Genomic DNA, 6,072 nt, shown 5'->3' with positions numbered 1-6,072 from the left:
AGTTAGGTTTAAGTGGTTCTAAGTTCTAGGGGACTGATGACCACAGCAGTTAAGTCCCGTAGTGCTCAGAGCCATTTGTGGATAGTTTTCTGAGAGCTATGCATGTGCTTCAGTACTACAACATGAGAGTTCCCAGATAGTAACTGAGACACTTTACAGCACATTTCTCAGGGCTTCATCACTTTATCAACTACATTCTTATCTCACACCGTACTTAAAGTGTACAAGTAGGCTAACTTTGAATCTCTGCGTCTCGGAAATGGATAAAGTTACGAAGAAAATTTTCAAGGTTGTTCGATATCGGGGTCTTAGGAATACATCGTGAAAATTTCAGCCATTTGTTGCGCCAGCGTCTTTGAATCCTCGGCTGGGTTTTGTTCCGCCGGTGACGGAAAAAACATATTAAAAAAGTCCTTTATTGGTGGTTTTCCGAGGAACTGACTATGATATAATGGTGCCTCCATAATTCCCATGCAGCCCACCATAGATCATATCAAATTCAAAAATTCTGTTTCATTAGCCTAACCAGGAGGAAGTGTGTAATATTTATGCTTTGACCCTATACTGTAGGACACTGATACCAAAACGATTTGTCTGTTCAGTAAATAAATGGTCCCTAGCCCAATGGGCATCGGAAACACTTGACACTACGTTTCTATCACCTATAGAACCCGAGGTATGACTACTGGAAAATACCGTTTTTATGTGCGGTGTTTTGGATCGTATTAGGTACGTATGCTGTCGCTTGCATACCAGCAGAAGGAGACAGTGACTGTCAGATCTTTCCTGGAGTCCCTACTTATCCACAAGGCTTGATCGCCAAGATCACTAGTGGCCCGCATCTAATTAAGAAAGGGTTCAAAATGGTTCAAATGGCTCTGAGCACTATGGGACTTAACTTCTGAGGTCATCAGTCCCCTAGAACTTAGAACTACTTAAACCTAACTAACCCAAGGACATCACAAACATCCATGCCCGAGGCAGGATTCGAACCTGCGACCGTAGCGGTCGCGTGGTTCTGCCAGACTGAAGCGCCTAGAACCGCTCGGCCATACCGGCCGGCTAAGAAATGGTTCAAATGGCTCTAAGCACTATGGGACTTAACATCAGAGGTCATCAGTCCCCTAGACTTACAACTACTTAAACCTAACTAACATAATGACATCACACACATCCATGCCCGAGGCAGTCTAATTAAGAAATAGTTGACACTCTAGGTGCTTTAAAGTGATACAGTCACTGACGGAAGTACCAGCCTGAATCTTGAAGGCGCTAAGGGCATCGAATGTGTTCGGGGAGATGTGCACGACACGATGTTACTGATATGGCGGTAGTAAAAACGTTGGGCCAGTGGGAAGCCGTGGTGGAAGAAGTGCCTGGTCAGCACGTTTCTCTGATATCAGAGATGTCGCATTTCCAACCACAGTTTCATTACCCGGAAGTGATGGACAGCGAAACCCCCTCCCCATTCCCCCTCTCCCCCTCCCACGGACACTTTAACGGCAGAGACACATGTTTCTGTCCTCGCCGTACGAGAGCAGAATAGTAGCGGCCCTGACCAGCTGCGAGCCGCCCGCCGCGTTATAAAGTGCCTCCTCGGGGGCTCCCCGGCGATACGTCGGCGCGACGACACTCGGCGCCCTCTCAACTGCGGCGCGGGAAAGCTTGGCGCAAATAAAAGTCGCTATGAAGTTATAACGCAGGTATTAACATTTCAGCAGCGGCGTTGGCGGCGGCTCGTAAAGCGAGCGCTGTAAAGCCGCCCCTTTACGACGCCGGCCAGGGGAGTTGCGGTGCGGTGGCAACGACTGCGCCGCTACTGCCGGCCGGTGCGCAGGGGGCAGCCGGCTGCGTGCAGGCCGGGGGCGGGGGCTGACCACCGAGCTGCCAGGCATTGTTAAGCACGTGACACGAGCGTCTTCGTGCCGGTGTTAAAGGGCATCTTCGTGTTTCACTCACAAGTGGCCGTGGGAACAAGTGTATACTGCAGGCGAACTACAACACGAAGATGACGTGCTACAGCCGCGAAATTTAATCGACAGGAAGAAGGTGCTGTAATATGCAAATGATTAGCTTTTCAGAGCATTCACACAAGGCTGGCACCTGTGGCGACACCTTTAACGTGCTGACATGAGGAAAGTTTCCAGCTGATTTCTCATACACAAATAGCAGTTGACCGGCGTTGCCTGGTGAAACGTTGTTGTGATGCCTCGTGTAAGGAGGAGAAATGCGTACCATCACGTTTCCGACTTTGATAATGTTCGGATTGTAGCCTATCGCGATCGCGGTTTATCGTATAGCGGCATTGCTGCTCGCGTTGGTCGAGATCCAATGACTGTTAGCAGAATATGGAATCGGTGAGTTCAGGAGGGTAATATGGAACGCCATGCTGGATCCCAACGGCCTCGTATCACTACCAGTCGAGATCACAGGCATCTTATCCGCATGGCTGTAACGGATCGTGCAGCCACGTCTCGACCCTGAGTCAAAAGATGGAGACGTTTGCAATACAACAACCATCTCCACGAACAGTTCGACGACGTCTGCAGCAGCATGGACTATCAGCTCGGAGAGCACAGCTGCGATTATCCTTGACGCTGCATCACAGACAGGAGCGCCTGCGACGGTGTACTCAACGACGAACCAGGGTGCACGAATGGCAAAACGTCATGAATCCAAGTTCTGTTTGCAGCATCATGATGGTCGCATCCGTGTTTGGCGGCATCGCGGTGAACCCACATTGGAAGCGTGAATTCGTCATCTCCATATTAGCGTATCACCTGGCGTGATGGTATGGGGTGCCATTGGTTTCACGTCTTGGTCACCTTTTGTTCACATTGACGGCACTTTGAACAGTGGACGTTACATTTCAGATGTGTTACGACCCGTTGCCCAACCCTCCCTTCGATCCCTGCGAAACCCTATATTTCAGCAGGATAACGCACGACGGCATGTTGCAGGTCTTGTACGGGCCTTTCTGGATACAGAAAATCTTCGACTGCTGCCCTGGCCAGCATATTCTCCAGATCTCTCACCAATTGAAAACATCTGGTCAATGATGGCCGAGCAACTGAATCGTTACAATACGCCAGTCACTACTCTTGATGAACTGTGGTATCGTGTTGAAGCTGGATGGGCAGCTGTACCTTTACACGCCATCCAAGCTCTGTTTGACTCAATGTCCAGGGGTATCAAGGCCGTTATTGCGGCCAGAGGTGGTTGTCCTGGGTACTGATTTCTCAGGATCTATACACCCAAATTGCGTGAAAATGTAATCACAAATCAGTTCTAGTATAATATATTTGTCCAATGAATACCCGTTTATCATCTGCATTTCTTCTTGGTGTAGCATTTTTAATCGCCAGTAGTGTATACAGCGAGGATGCGAGAACACGACATTCCTCCCCCACCCCCACCCCCTCTCTCGCTTCCTGTCTTTTCAAACCACAACGTTACTCAGTGAATCACATTCGAATAAGACAAAAGTGAAAAGAGTGACAGCATTTAAAAGAGAATCCATGTATAGATTACAAATGCAGAACGCAATACCTATCCGTCTGAATGGATGCATATTCACAGTCTCCAGCTAAATCGATGGCTCGATTTTGGCGTCTTTAGCTTACGTATAGTGCAACAATTCTCTCGAAAAATCATCTTTTTCACTTAACTGCCAATAATATTTAGTAGGGAGCATATTGTGCTCATGTGGGAGCGATCTCGGTGCTTGTAAAACAATAAACTGGTAGCTGAAAAAAATGCTACGAATGAAAAACATTACGTATGTATTATTTGAAGTCCTCTGCGTGGGCGCGCCAAATTTCCGTCATTTCCGACAGGTAAAGTATCTGCAGGACAGTTTCAAAGTGGCATCTATAGGTGATGTACGTTACAAGCGACGTGCCGTCATTGAATATCTCACTGCAGAGAAAGAAACTGTGGGGAATATTCACAAACGCTTGTGCGAAATCTATGGAGCATCTGCTGTCGACAGAAGCACAGTTAGTCGCTGGGCACGAAGGGTGAGGTCATCAGAAGGCGGTTCGGCGGAGCTCCACGATTTGCAGCGGTCGGGGAGACCATGCACGGCTGTCACATCTTGACACACCTGACCTAGCTCCCTCGCACTTCCAGTTGTTTGGGTCATTAAAGGACGTCATTCGTGGAGGACACTTTCAGGACGATGAGGATGTGATTCATACCGTGAAGGACTGGCTCCGGCACCAGGACAAGGAATTGTACCAAAAGGGCATAAAAGGATTCGCGCTAGAGGAAAGCCTTAGAACGGGTTGGAGATTACGTGGAAAAATACGATGTTTAGATAAAACACCATTCTTTCGTGTGTGTAATTCTCATTATGTTCAATAAAGAATTGTTGAAGAAAAAAAAATGCGGTGCATTACTTTCTGAGCAACCCTCGTAGTCACGATTTTTTAAAATTCGGATGATTCTTTTTGATACACCTATATTTGTTTCTCCCTGTGCGGACATCAAGAAACGTACGACCATACGGATTGTAAACCCCGTGATATATGGAGGTTTGGATCTGTGCTGGAAGCATGCTTTTATAGCCCAAGTGATTAAGGTGACCATTAGAGATAAGCGGAAAATACAGGTTCGACTGCCGACACGGCATTCGTCACTTACCACAAATTGTTGATGTAAATCCGTATCTTGCCAGAAGAACTGATATAAGAAGATCTGCGGCAAAGTTTGTTCTAAGATTGCTTTAAGACAGTCAGAATTAAAATCGTGTGAAAAGAGCCACAAGACGATCGAAATTTACTTTCAGAGGCTGTTATTGTGATGAAAGTTGGATTGACGGCTACGACCTTGAAACTAAGCAGCAGTCGTAGCAACGGATGAGTCTTTGTTCATTTCTGCCAAATATACGAGTAGTTCGACAGGTCGAAAGTAACAGCAAGTCCTTGCTGACCAGTGTTGTCCTCATATCGACGGGATTTTTCTAGAGAGGTCGAACCTCGTGGTCAAACATTTAAAAAGAGTTCTGTCGAGATGTTCTGAGACGTTTGAGGAAGGATATTAGAGGAAAGGCCCACAAAAGTGTCGTAAAAACGACTGAGTACTCCACCATGTCAGTGTACAACCACCGGAGGCCTTCATTATTCAGGAAAGTTTGACTAAAAATGTGATGACAGTTGATTCATACCCGCAGTAGTCACTAGACTTCGTGTGACTTCTTCCTCTTACGCTAGAACATCAGTCAAGTTATCAAAGATTTGGTACAGTGGACGCTGTACCAGCGCATCCGTAAAGGGAACTAAGCACGAACAAAGACAAATTTCAAGTATTCATTTCAAAATTGGCAGAATCGTTGGGATTGGTGTATTCGCTCCGAAAGTGTAAGCTTTGAAGATTATGGTGCACAATAAGATCTAGGCAAGGTGTAACAATTTTAATTAATATATTTCTGGAGCTAGAGGATACCACCTTTTATCTTGAACGAAGTAGTACATTGCCTGATTATTTTGACACATGCCTTGCGTATTTTAACAGCAAACCTCTTCTTGAGGTTCTACGTCTCTCCTGTGACGTTTGCTGCTGAAGTTTGTGGAGCATATCAGTGTTGCTATGGCGCTGAGTAAACAGACCAGTAAAGCGAAATATTCCGCTCCTATCTGGAGTCTTTCCATTTCAGTTCCCCGTCAGGAGGTTTCAGTGCAACAGACACTCCGCAGCATAGTGGGGGTTACATTTAGGAAAGTCCAGGATCATTCCACAACTATTTTTTTCTTTTTTTCGAATATTATCATTACGGAAATTCGGTCAGCTGGTGCCGTTGAAGAAAATTGGCTTCTCACCGATTCTGCTATCACATGGGATGGCAGTGTCAACGATCCACAATTTCTTTCAAAATGGTTCAAATGGCTCTGAGCACTAGGGGACTCAACATCTGAGGTCGTCAGTCCCCTAGAACTTAGAACTACTTAAACCTAACTAACCTAAGGACATCACACACATCCATGCCCGAGGCAGGATTCGAACCTGCGACCGTAGCTCTCGCGCGGTTCCAGACTGAAGCGACTAGAACGGTGCCGTTGATTTTGACTAATC

Source organism: Schistocerca piceifrons, chromosome 4 (assembly GCF_021461385.2).
Source record: "Schistocerca piceifrons isolate TAMUIC-IGC-003096 chromosome 4, iqSchPice1.1, whole genome shotgun sequence".
Lineage (NCBI taxonomy): Eukaryota > Metazoa > Arthropoda > Insecta > Orthoptera > Acrididae > Schistocerca > Schistocerca piceifrons.
Note: the sequence above shows the minus strand (reverse complement) of the source record.